We start from the raw sequence: 13,191 nt of genomic DNA, 5'->3' as shown, positions 1-13,191 counted from the left end.
AACTAGGAAAGCCCTCTGTAAGGCCAAATGGTCCTGTTCCAGTACCAGCGTGGCTGTTCCTGTACGATGGCTCCAGGGAGTGGGGAATCCCGAACCCAGGACCAGGCACAAGGGATGTAGCAGCTTAGCTGTGGTGTCCTCGAAGGGCTATCCGTGACATCAACGTGGCAAGGCTGGGACAGAACGAAGCTCTGGACTTCTTTCCCTGACTCTCAGGGCTCTCCTTCAGCAGATCCCTCTATGTCCAGTAGAAGAAAAGAAAACAGATTTTTGGAAAGACTAAAACTCAAGTTCAGGTTGTAGCAAGCTGTACGCCTAAGGATAACCAGCATTTCTATGACACGAGACGGAAGAAGGATGGTTAGACTCTTAATAGAATTCATGAACGATTGCCTGTCTCTTTGTGGGGCCTGCTTTGATTTAGGGAGTCACTCTTTATCCACACAGAGGGAAATGGTCAGAGATACACAGTCACAACCAGACTACTTGAATTTTCTAAATACAATGTTCTGGAGTTGAGTATATCAATACTAAGGGGACTCTCTTGTATCTTTGATGCATTAGGCAGCCCACAGCATGGTTTCAAATACATCTTTAGAATCTCTTATTACTGCTTTGTGATCTTCAGAGCTGAAGCTCTTGCCTCCTGCTCCCATTTGACGACAGGCAAACTGAGGCTTTAAGAGCTTCTGCGAATCGCCTGGGAACTCACGGCAAGAGAGCTGCAGAGCTCTGATTCAAATGTCAACCTGCTGATCCTCCCCAGCCAGTGTTCTACGCTCCCTGCCACATAAAAAAGAGTCCTGATGTTGATTCTGCATTAGGAAAGTTCCTTTCTAGTAGCTCATTCTGCTTCTCAGACCTTAAGATGCTGCTGAACTCCCACAGGATGTAATCAAGGGCCGAGCCACGACCAGGCTTCTCTGGACAAAGATTTTGGTCAAGGAGCCACGCCGCCCCACTCACATGTTCCTATTTGCTCAGAGAGGATCGTATGACAGGGTCATCTTTGTTCCACTCCATGCTTCCGTGTTCGTTTATGGACAGAGAAAACTGTGTGTGGGATTTGCAAAGTCTAGCAGATCGTGTCCCTGTTTCATCACAGGCAGTTTCTTTTTAACCCATTGGTGTATCTGTTCTTTACAACTTGAGTGAGTTTGAAAGCTAGTGAGGGTGCAGACGGGTCCAGGCTGGTGTTTCCAACAGAGGAAGATACTCTGATAATGTCACCATACTAGCTCCTTTACAGATTGAGGAAGGTAGTGGTTTCAAGGGGAGAGAGAGGAAGGGAGCTTGATTTTCACTTGGGAGGAGCCTTGAATTATTTATCTTAGCATCTCACCCCCGTCCTTCACCCAGCATCCAGAAGGGACTGCCGCTAGATGAAACTCAGTATGCTATTATCTGCGTGAAGGACCCCAGGGACTGGTCTGCTCATTGCCTGCATTACATGTTTCCATTTCTATTCATGGTTCAGGATTTTAAATAGCTTTGAATAATCACTTTGGATTGAAATTAGAGACGCCAATCCAAAGAAAGCCGTGCAATGGGGTCTCCATTGAACCAGCTCCCGAGAAAGTGTAAGAATACTTATATTTAGAAACAGAGCTATTAATGGCTTCATTTTCTTCCAAGGCTCCTCTTTTCAAAGAAGAAGAGGGTGCCAGATATTCTCAGCCTCTGGTCCCCTCTTTAGGGTTTTGGCACCTCATAGGTGGCTTGGCCTTCAAGAGGACAACAGTAGTCTTACAGGTGTGGCGTTGCACGAAGGAGCCTGCAGGATGGACAGAGAACACTAGTGCTCCGGAATCCTGACTCCCCAATGGGAACCACTCCGGAGTGGCACTTCCTAAAGTATAATCTGTAATGTGACAAAGGCTGCCCTTGATCTCTCACCACTTTGGTTTTCTCACCCATAAAACATGGAGAATGAGAACTAATACAGGGATTTGAGGATTAAATGAGATAATACTTGGGCTGAGCTGCCAGGAACTCTCAGTTCCCTTTGCTCTCTCCCCTCTTTCATTCTCAATGGTCAGAAGATACAACAGATCCTTGAGTTCCTGTAACATCTTTCTTCCCACACTCTTTTCTACCTATTTATCACCTTTGCTTTAAAGTCCCATTCAAGTCCCACCTCCTCTCTGAAACATCTCTGCTCGCCTTGTAGACTCCTGAGGTTTCTTAAAGCAGAGTGGTCCTGGCTGAGCCAACATTCAGAACAGACATGTGGGGCTCCTATGTGTCTTTAGGCGGGTTGCTTTGCGTGGAAGGAGGACCCAGAAAGGGGATCCTTGAGTTGAAAGCTTTAGGTCCCAAGACACCTGTGGATGGTGGGCAGAAGAACGAGATGGGACCAATAGTGTGTGTGTGGGGGGGGCACAATCCGGCCCCTTTGTAAAGGGGAAGACTCCTGCCCACATCCTTATTTCTGCTGGGAACCAGTCTGGTCCTTCCATAGTGAGGGATGAGGAATGCAGCTTTTGGGGGCAGCATTGGGAAGGCAGATTTGGGGACACAGCAACACAGGTTCTGGGCAGGTAGCCTTGCCCCAGTGGAGACCAGGCTGATGCCCAGCAGAGCCCAGTGGGAGAAGAGCAAGCCCAGAACTGTTCATAGAATGAAAGGCATTCCCAGAAGGCCCTGAGAAAGACCTGGGGAGAATTTTGAGAGTGTTTTACATAGACGAAAGGGATGACGAGACAGCTGAATTTATAACCTCATTCCTACTCACCAGCTGATTATGGTTCTAAGTAATGCAGACCGCCCCATTGTCTAACACCAACTTACCACGTAGCGGACAGATCCTGTGCCGGGAGGTGGGTGCTTCATCAGGATTGGCCTAATAAAGCGTTTTGTGTCTGGAACGCCTTCACCTTCCAGACTTTGAGCTACGGACTATTGCTTGAGATTCAAAGTAGAAAGAGAGAAGAGAACAATTTCCTCTTTACTGGGACTTCGTCATTTTCAACAGATTCCGTTCAGTGATCCTATCCTGCAAACCCAACCCCCACGGTCAAGGCCACGTTCTTTCTCTCCTTCCCAAGATATTTAATGATCGAAAGGGACTTCTGCCAAAATGGGCTGATTTAGAATTGTGCTAAGAAACACCCTGAAATAACCAAATGGCTCTGTTGCATTGAAGAGAGGGTTTGAACTTGTCTCTGTCTAACGAAACAGCTGGAACTAAGGTGAGAGCTGGGATCGAGGATAATATTCATCTCAGTCATATTTGCTCTTGGCTCTTTTGAGAATTGACACTTTCTTGAGTTATTAAGCCATTACTGCTAGCATATAAGGTAAAGGGCCCCAAATTCACAGAAACTCTAAAATATGATTTGAATATATTTTATCTTTTATTTTATCTTATTTTATTTTTGGAAAGATGTCCAAGTGCCAAAGTTATCATGTTCTGAGTGAACTTGAAGGTTGTCCAGCCGCCTTCCCGAGGTCCGTGCTGGCCAAGGAGTCAGCCAGGAAGTCTGGCTGAGCCTTTGGGTTAATATCTGTCATTGAACAGCCTTCGCGGATGGTTTGGAGAGCTCTCATTCTGGCCACAGAGAATGGGCTGTGTTCACTCCACAGTGGTGGGATCTGTTCCCAGGATGGATGGCTGCGTGACAAGTGTCCATCCACCTCCAGGTCCCTAGCAAATGGCTGGCAGGGCCCTTCCTTTCCACAAGCACGGGAGAGGCAGTTCCTTCCTTCTCTCTCCCAAGGGGATTACTAGTGCCTTTCCATAACCCCGAGCTAGCCCAGCTCTTCTCCAAGTCTCATACATACTAACGACGGAGAGGAGGCTAGAGCCGTGGGGACGGTACCCATTCCCTGTGGTGTCGTCACCTTCTGTTACCCAGGTGCACAGCCTGGCTTTCATTCAACGCCCCATGTTCCTGGCACATGAAGAACCTTAGTGTGGTCTGCTGGGGCGAGCTGGCTTCCTGCTTGTGTCACTGCTGTGCTGGCAATGTATTTCCGCTGCCCGAGAGGCAGCCGATGCCCCCTGGCTGAGGCTTGAGACGTCCTTTTGTTCCTCACCCCTTGGCCCTGGAAACAGTTGTCTTCTGACAGGCTTATCATATGCACAGCGTGTTCCCATCACTCTGGAGCTCCTGCCAGAGAAAGAAGAGTGACCTGTCCGTCCCTGGTCTTCCTCTCTCCAGGACCCCCTGTGAGAAGCTCGAGGGTACAATCAATAAATATTTGCTGAGTGAATTGGATAGACGGAATGGCTTCTGGATCACTTAGCCACTTACAAAAATTCTTCAGGTGGGGGGAGCCTGACGGACAGAACCACACGCCTAGAAACCTTTATTTGTCGCCCCAGCGCGGTGGATGACCCCATGTTTGGATGGGCTGGAACCATATGGCACAGCGCCGCGGGCTCAGGGCCTGTCGGGGAAGTTGGCAGGTGACATTTCTTTTCAACAGTTGCCGGGCGCTAGTCCCTGAACGAGGCACATAATCTGCGTTATTTCCCCTCATCTGTACAGCTGCCTTCTTGGGAGGAAAGATTGCCCTGCTTTCCTGGTGAGGGAGCCAAGGCTCAGAGAGAGGAAGTCACCCGCTTGAGGTCATGCGGGTAGGGAAAGACAGAGCCCAAGTTAGGAGTTACGGCCAAGCTTCGGCTGCTCCCATCATCCCACAGCTGGGGGGCTATCGCGTTCAGGGTGACATCCGGGTGAACCAGCCCCTTCCGGGACGCCTCACTCTGGACTCTTCAAAAAAGATGCAGTAAGCCTTAGATTTACATAGCCCTTGACCATTTAGAGAATGATTTTACCCCCACTGTTTCATGTGCCCCTTATAGTAGTTAGTCTGAGGAGCTCCATGTCACCAATGAGAAACTGAGGTATGAAGAGACTAGGTTTGATGTAGCACTCAGGGTGTGTGATCATGAACCTAGAGCTCTTTCCACTGGGTTTCAGAGAAAACAAAGGATTTTTATAACATACAGCTGACCCTTGAGCAAGGCAGGTTTGAACTGCATGGGTCCCTTCCTATGCAGATTTAAAAAAATAAGTATATTGGGAAAAGTGGGCAAGGTTTGAGATGATTTGAAAAAACTCTAGTTGAACTGTGTGGCTTAGAAATCCTGAAAATATTTAAGAAAAAGTTAGGTATTGTTTTAAGAAACATCACCGTTCATTTGTTGCATTTGGAACATACACCACGTCCCACAGCCTTGTTGGCCGTTGTTCCCAGCTAGCCCTGTCCCTGGGCCTTAGCGGGGGCCATCCCGCCATTCTATGAGGCCATGTGTTCCTAGATGAAGGGCAACTGATCAGCCTAGGAATCCTCGGAGCACGAACACGTGTCTTTTCCCATGAAATAACCTTCTTTGATAGAAGCAATACTGTGTGGGATACGATGAAAAAGGCACAAAGTCCACAGAGAATACTGAGGAAGTCCCTAGAAGCACTGGAGGCAGGGAAGACAAATCCATGTCTCGAACAAGCATCTATTACAGTGAGCACAAATTCTGTTCAGCAACCCAACAAGTAAACTCCCTATGTTGTTTCTCTACTCCTAAACACGGAACATAAAAAAGTTGCTGATTACAGCTATGGAAGCCCAAGATGGCCATGCGTAGAGTTTAGCTTGGGAGAAGCACTGTCTCAGTGGGGCCTTGAATGATGCACCGATAATTCTGTTCCTGTCCTCCTCAGCCATTCCTTTCCCCACCTCACTTTTGTTTTTCGAACCATCATCCCTTTTCCCAAACTCCCAGCTCAGCCCTTTCCTTCTCATTCTCAGAAGATGACCTTTCTTCCTTCTTCAGGAAAGACGCTGAAGCTCTTAGACCAGAATGGCCACATATCAAGTTACCCTGGGCTGCTTGTCTTCAAGATTCAAAGTAGAAGGTTAAAAACTGCACCCAAATTCTTAATTCCCCTCTCTTTCACGGTCCTGCTCTGTCTCTGTCAACTCTCCCCTAGGAGATTGTCACCCTTTCCACATTCATAGGCTTTTGACTCCCATATTGTTAATTTGCTCAGATTTCAGCCACCTTAAGCAATGCCAGCACCCGGCTGGGGAACCTCCCTTGATCCTGCATGGTCTTCTAATAAGGTCTCCTTCCTTCTGGGGAAAGCTTTTCGAAAGAAGCATCTAGAGCCATGTCTGTCTTCTCACTTCCTTCTCACTCTTCAGCCTCCAGAAGTAGGTTCTGGATTCCTCTCTACTCTGAAACTGCTCAGGTCATATACTTCAGCCCTACAATGTAGTAGCCAAACTCAATGGCCCTGGCATCTTTATCTCATTTGCTATCCCTGTGGTGGCCGACAGTGTGGACTTCTCCCTTCTTTCTCCTCCCATGACTTCAGTGACTCCTTAGCCACCTGGTTTCCCTCTTGTTTCTTTCCTTCCATGTAGCTTCTCTTCTACCTACCCACCTCTTAACTGCGTTCTTCGGGAATGCCCCTCCCAGTGCTTTTCTCTTCTTCCTCCTGCATCCCTGAGAAATCTCCATTCACTCCAGAGCTGTTGTTCTGTTTTTGTTTTTGTTTTTTGAACTGTCCCCACATGTCAATGATTCTGAAGTCTATGCTTTTGGCACTGACTTCATTCATGAAGCTCAGATCCATGTATACAATTATCTCCATGGGCACCACCCCTACCTAGGCTCAAACCAAAGTCATCTCCCTTAACTCTGCTTCCTACCTGACCAAGGACCAGCCATGTTGTCAGAGAAAGCAAAGCACAGGCTGGAGGACAATGGCTCAAAGACACAGGTGTGAGGACACGGAATGAAGAAGAATTTAAGACAGGGAGGCCACTGTGGAGTGCGAGGATGTGGGAGAAGGGCGGAGAACTCATGCCTACAGCAGTGCTTGTTGACTTAATGGACTGAAGGGACAGTAGCCAGGAGGTCATGTGCAGTATGAGGTGGAGAATGTCTTGGGGGGTGGGGATGGGGCTGGCACTGTGCGGTGCTGAGAGGTAACCACATGAGTATATATATGAGTAACCAACTCCGAGCTTCTGATAGGATTTGATGGTGGAAACACTGAAGACTTGAGATGTTAGCCCCTATTTGCTGGAACTTTTTAAGAGGGACCAGGCCAATGGAAAGACCTTTGAAATTCAGCAGATGCTTCAGTTGCTTTCTGTAGGAGAGCCTTGAATCTCCACTGGGTAGATATGGGGCTGATGGAGGGCAGGCAGCACAGTCCCTGAATTTCTTGCAACTCCTTTAGTGTTGAATAACATGCTAGGCACATGGCAGGTCCTTGATAAATAGTATGTGGAAAGGGCTGAGGGTGTTTTATCCCTAACACCTGCTTTCTGTCATCTCTGTTCTTTCTCTGAGCCAATAACATTTACCATCAGAATTGGGGAATGGATGGGAGTGGGGACTTGGTGAGAAGGAGAGAAAAGAAGAGAAAATACACTATTGCGTGCTGGAGAATTTCTCTTTGGTAAACTTGATGGAGAGATCTGGATTCTTTTGGGAAAACATTAAAAAAAATGGGAACGCACACATATTCCAGTGTCTTATTTACCGTGCTAGGTTCATGCAACAGACAAAACCATCATCGAAAATTCCAGCACCTCCACCTGGTGTCAGGTTCTCAGCCCGTGATTGTGGGAACAGAGTTGACCATATTCAGAGAAGTTCCTGCTTCTCAAATCAACTTGTTGTCACCTTTTGAAAGGTGCATCTGCCTCCACAGAGCCCAGATGGCTTTTGCCCCTACATGAACAGCACAGAATTTCATTCTGCTCATTCCCTGTTACTACATTGGCTTCAGTCAATCACCCTTTATCACAGCCCACTCTTGGCCTGCCCAAAGCAATCTGCATAACTCTGTTAAAGGTGATATGGTTTTCTGATTTCTATCTCTAAATTGTGAAAGGAGAGTTGGCATTAAGGAGCCTTACACCCTTCCTCTAAATGTGTGCTAAATGCCTAACAAGGTGAGAAGTGATTTCATCTTATAAATTATGGGGCAATGGACTTCAACAATCAGACTTGTGGGAGAAGGGCATAAAATGCGCTGCAAGTTAGTTGTTTAGCTAAGAGTCAACTTCTCTCTTATCTCCTCTGTAGCCTGTTTCCTTCCTCCAGACATGACTCCTGGTGAGCCAACCGTGCTTCTGTCCCCCTGCCTGACCGTGGCTGGGCTGCCTCTGGGGAACCATGGTAATGGCACCGCAGCAGGCCCAGCATGCCTGGCCCCAGAATTCTTGGCTGCTCGGGGTCCTCAAGGCCTTCCAACTCTGCTGGGATGGGGCAGCCTTAACTGGAACCCAAATGGAACCCTGTCCCAGGACAGCTGCCCTGTGACACAATCCAAGTCTTAATCCTGCCCAGGTCAGAGGTTAAGAAGAACTTGGGGGGAATAAAAACATCCTGCTAATGGCTGTTAATTCTTACCTTCTTTACCTCAGTTGCTACCTATGAAATCTCTCCAGTTCAGGTCTGCCTGTGTTTTCTTGAAAGCCCTAATAAGTGCCAGACACTAGGCAAAGAGCTAGGGATACCCAGTCTCAGGTTTTCAAGGAAAGAAAGCGGAATGGTACCTAAGAAATCATGACACTATAGATGGATAGCCAGTACCATTATAAGACAGGTAAACAAGAAAGCCCTTTTGGCCTGAGGTCCCTAAGCAGGTACCACAGCAGCAGTGGCGTTTAAGGATAAATAGGATTTTCTTGAGCAAAAAATGTGGGGGTGTCATTATTTATGTAGGGCAAGAGAGAGTGGGCTTGGGGAGGCGAAGGGGGAGAGGGAGTGAGAGAGACTCCCAAACAGGCTCTACACTCAGTGTGGAGCCTGACTCGGGGCTCGATCTCGTGACCCTGAGATCAGGACCTGAACCAAAAGCAGGAGTCCGATGCTCAACCGACTGAGCCACCTGGGTGACCCAAGATGTGTGGGAGGGGAGGGGAGTGTCATTTAAACAAAGGCAGTAACAGAACAAAGTGTCTGTGCTCAAGGAGTTTGCAGATGGTAGCAGGACACACACACACACACACACACACACACGCGCGCGCACGCACACACGCACACATTCACACAGACATGCTTATTATTCTATAAAGCAGAAAATGACCTTCAGCTCGGGGTCAGCTTTTACAGAGGGCTGCGTCCTGGCCCAGGACGTGTAATGCCTGCCATCCAAAGCAGGACGATGACGATTCTAAGTGACGCACTGGTGCCCGGAAGGCGGAATGTGACTCGCCCACTGAGAGGAGGGCGCCGAGGCTGTGAGGACAGAGGGGTGGCGGGCAGCTTAATGTCTTCATTTGGAGAAGAAACTCTCCTTGGGTAGGATGCTACAGGATAAGTAAGACTTCAGACGTCAGAGAAGGGAAAGGACAACCCCTCTTCCTCCCGTGCTTGCCAGGGACCGTTCAATCCCTTGGAGTCTGTCCCTTGTACTCAAGGGAGCACAGATCTGAACATCCCTTTACCATACATAAGAGGGACCAAAGGAGACACACCAGGAAGTGTGTCCTCTCCCACCACAACAGCTCCCTTCTCCCCAACTTCGTGAGGTCTGCCCTGCTCTCCTTCCCACCTGCACTCCTACCCACCCAACCTTGGCACGTTGTCTGAGCTGCTCACATTGGTTACAAGTCTCTGAAATGGCAGGAAGACACAAAATTCCAATCATAAGCAGGGACTCTGGAGTCAAACTGATGAGCAATGCCTTCTAGGTAACACCCACACACCTCCCGAAGAGCGGGACCCTTCAATGGAAGGAGAAATTAATGGTGTAAGGAAATCGACGCAGTCCCTGCAGCTTCTGGTTTGGGATCAGACCACAGTTGTCAAGCACCAAATGTTTATTGTGTATCATGGATACACAAAGGACAACTTCCCTCCAGGAGCTTATGAGTAGGATCAAGGTGAAGATGTTAAGTAAATAAAAATGTAATAGTAAGCTAAGTAGAAGTATGTATACTTACTATAAGTAAGTGTAAGCAAGTGTAAGCTGATGCTGTAGAAGAAATGCTTATATCCCCCTCAAATTCTTATGCTGGAACCCACCCCCCTAGTATGATGGTATTTACAGTGGGGGTTTGGGAAGGTGATTAGGTCATGATGGTGGAGTCCTCCAGAATTCGATTAGTGTCCTTATCAAAGAGACCCCAAAGAGCTCCCCTGCCCTTCTCCATGTGAGGACACATTGAGAAGACCACCATCTATGCACCAGGAAGCGAGCTTTCAACCAGACTCGGAATCTCCTGGTTCCTTAATCGTGAGCTTAACCCCCAGCAGTGTGAGAAATAAGTTTCTGTTGTTTATAAGCTACCCAGTCGATAGTATTTTTAAATAGCAGCCCAAACGAATGAGGACAACAGATATCTTACAAGGTGGTGTATGATTAAGTGTCTTCTGAGGTGTGGGAGATTCTCCTCTCAAGTGGAGGAAGGGAAGATTCTAGATTACATGATTTCCTTAGACCCTGTTTCTAGATCCGTCATTGTATGACTTTGAGGGCAGAGTCTTATCATCCACACTGGTTTTCTTCCCTCCCTTTGATTGTATTAACATCAGAAAATAACCCCAAAAACCCACAATAATTATGTGGAATTAAAGATTAGTTATCTGCAATACTGGCTATGTTATATTATATTTGCATCTTACAATGCAGGACACATGTGGAGGATATTGACAAGTGAATTTATGGAGTATATTAAAACTTCTTTACTTACAAACAGGTTAAGTTCTTAAGGTCATTTAAAAAAAGTCTTATTATGGAAAGAATGCTTACCAAACTTTTAAAAAAGATTTTAATTATTTATTTGACAGACAGAGATCACAAGTAGGCAGAGAGGCAGGCAGAGAGAGAGAGAGAGGAGGAATCAGGCTCCCCACTGAGCAGACAGCCCAATGTGGGGCTCGATCCTAGGACCATGGGAACATAACCAGAGCTGAAGGCAGAGGCTTTAACCCACTGAGCCACCCAGGCACCCCTGCTTACCTAATTTTTAAGTGTATAATGTTATACAGCAGAATTCTAGAACTTATTTATCTCCCTCAGCTGAAACTTTGTGCCCCCTGATTAGCACACCACATTTCCCCTTCCCCTGCAGCCCCTGAAAACCTCTAGTCAGTTCACTTTAAGGCCAGGCCAGTCTTAAACCTAGTTGTTTACTAGCTCAGAGTGTCTCCAAACAAGCAACATGGGACATTTTTCTCACCATTCTCAATATTCTTACTTCTATATTTGTTTCAGTGGGGATTCTGTCTTATCTTATTGGGACCTTCAACACAGGTAATATTTCCACTTATGTCAGATATGATGGGGTTAATACCACTTGCAAAATCCCTAAAAAGCAATCAGCCTTCCACTCACAGAGGTCAAGTGGAAGCTTGGTCTTGAGCAACACCTGGCTTGGTCTTGATCAGAAGCAACACCAGGCTTTCCCAATGTCTGTAACTTTGTATATGAGGCTCAAAGGGGAGGCGGGGAGACTCAGTCCTAGGACTCACTTGTAGGTATTAAGAATGCTTTTGGAGCTCAGGAATTAAGATCTTGCCTCCTTATATGCAGAGAAAGAGGAACCTTCCTACACTGTTGGTTGTTCCTGGTGCAGGCACTCTGGAAAATAGTACAGAGGTTCCTCAAAAAGTTCCCTGTGACCCAGCAATGGCACTATTGGGTATTTACCTTAAAGATACAAATGTCATGATCCAAAGGGGCACAAGCACCCAAATGTTTATAGCAGCAATGTCTACAATAGCCAAACTATGAACCTAGAAGTCCATCAACAGATGAATGGATAAAGAAGATGTGGTATATATATATATGTGTGTGTGTGTGTTTATATACACAAAGTGGAATACTATGCAGCCATCAAAAATGAAATCTTGCCATTTGCAACGATGAGGATGGAACTTGAGGGTATTATGTTGAGCGAAATAAGTCAATCAGAAAAATACAATGATCATATGCTTTCTCTGATATGAGGAATTTGAAAGGCAGGGTGGGGGGTCGTGGGGAAAAGGGAGGGAAAAAAATGAAACAAGATGGGACAGAGGAGGGAGACAAACTGTAAGTGACTCTTAATCTCAGGGAACAAACTGTGGGTTGCTGGGGGGCTGGGGGGGATGGGGTGGCTGGGTGATGGACACTAGGGAGGGTATGTGCTTTGGTGAGTGCTGTGAATTTTGTCAGTCTGATGATTCACAGACCCGTACCCCTGAAACAATACATTATGTTGATAATAATAATAATAAAAACACCTTGCCTCCTTAGGCCTTCAAACCCAGCAATTTTGGGGGCCTTCCTCCCTTTCAATACTTACAGCTTCACCAGCAATGCTTATCTGGGGTTCAGTAGGACTAAGGTCTCTCCTCGTTAATCCTAAGAAGCCACAGCCTCCTGGGTCACCCCAACATCCTCTGATCACCTTAAGTTCTATACACTTGCTGTTCTATCCCCATCACTTTCCCATCCTAACTCCTGAACCTTTCCTGTCATGGTTCTGCTGCTTGCTCCATCAGCAAAATCGTGCCTATCTTTCCTTCTCTTTGCCTGAATCTCCCCTGAAGACAGTGCATGTCTTCATGGGAGACCACCCCCGCCCCCCCGCCAAGGCAGGACGATGATTCTCTAGTAGTCTTTGTACCACTGGGCCTGGAGGAAAGCTGTGTGCTCTCCATGAACCTTACTGCCTCGTAAGGTCCATTCCCTACCCTCCCTCACCCAGACCTGACCAGAGCAGACTATACCACTCAGTACCACACCCCTTTGCATACCTGCTCTCCATGCACCCCACATCTGCTCCTGGGCAACCCAATATGGCTGCAGAAGCCCTCAGCCCCACTGGCTTCAAGGTGAAGTCCTCGGGATGGCCTTCCATGCTATTGGGGAGACAGACTGCAACACATCCTGATCTGTACACTCTTCTAGAATCCTAAACAATTAGCTGATGATTTCTCTCTCCTCCTCAAACCTTCCTGTTCCATCTCCCTCTCAACCGATGACCTTGCTTCTATTTCCAGAGAAAACGGAAGTAGTCTGAAGAGATGACGGCTGACGACACCGCCCCATCCAGCTCCTCCCACATCTGCCCCCATGTCCCTTGTGGGTCCACCTGCCACAGATGGGCTCTGTGCTCCCAACTGAGGACAACCCCTTACTGTGTGGACTAGCTCTTATGTTCCCTTGAGGTCTCAAGATCATTATTCTAGAACGTTCCTACCTCTCATATCACCATTTTTCTCTCGTA

This window comes from Mustela putorius, unplaced genomic scaffold (genome assembly GCF_011764305.1).
Source record: "Mustela putorius furo isolate JIRA1106 unplaced genomic scaffold, ASM1176430v1.1 tig00003932_pilon_pilon_pilon:0A:0A, whole genome shotgun sequence".
NCBI lineage: Eukaryota > Metazoa > Chordata > Mammalia > Carnivora > Mustelidae > Mustela > Mustela putorius.
The sequence above is the reverse complement of the archived record's forward strand: the minus strand, read 5'-3'. Positions refer to the sequence as shown.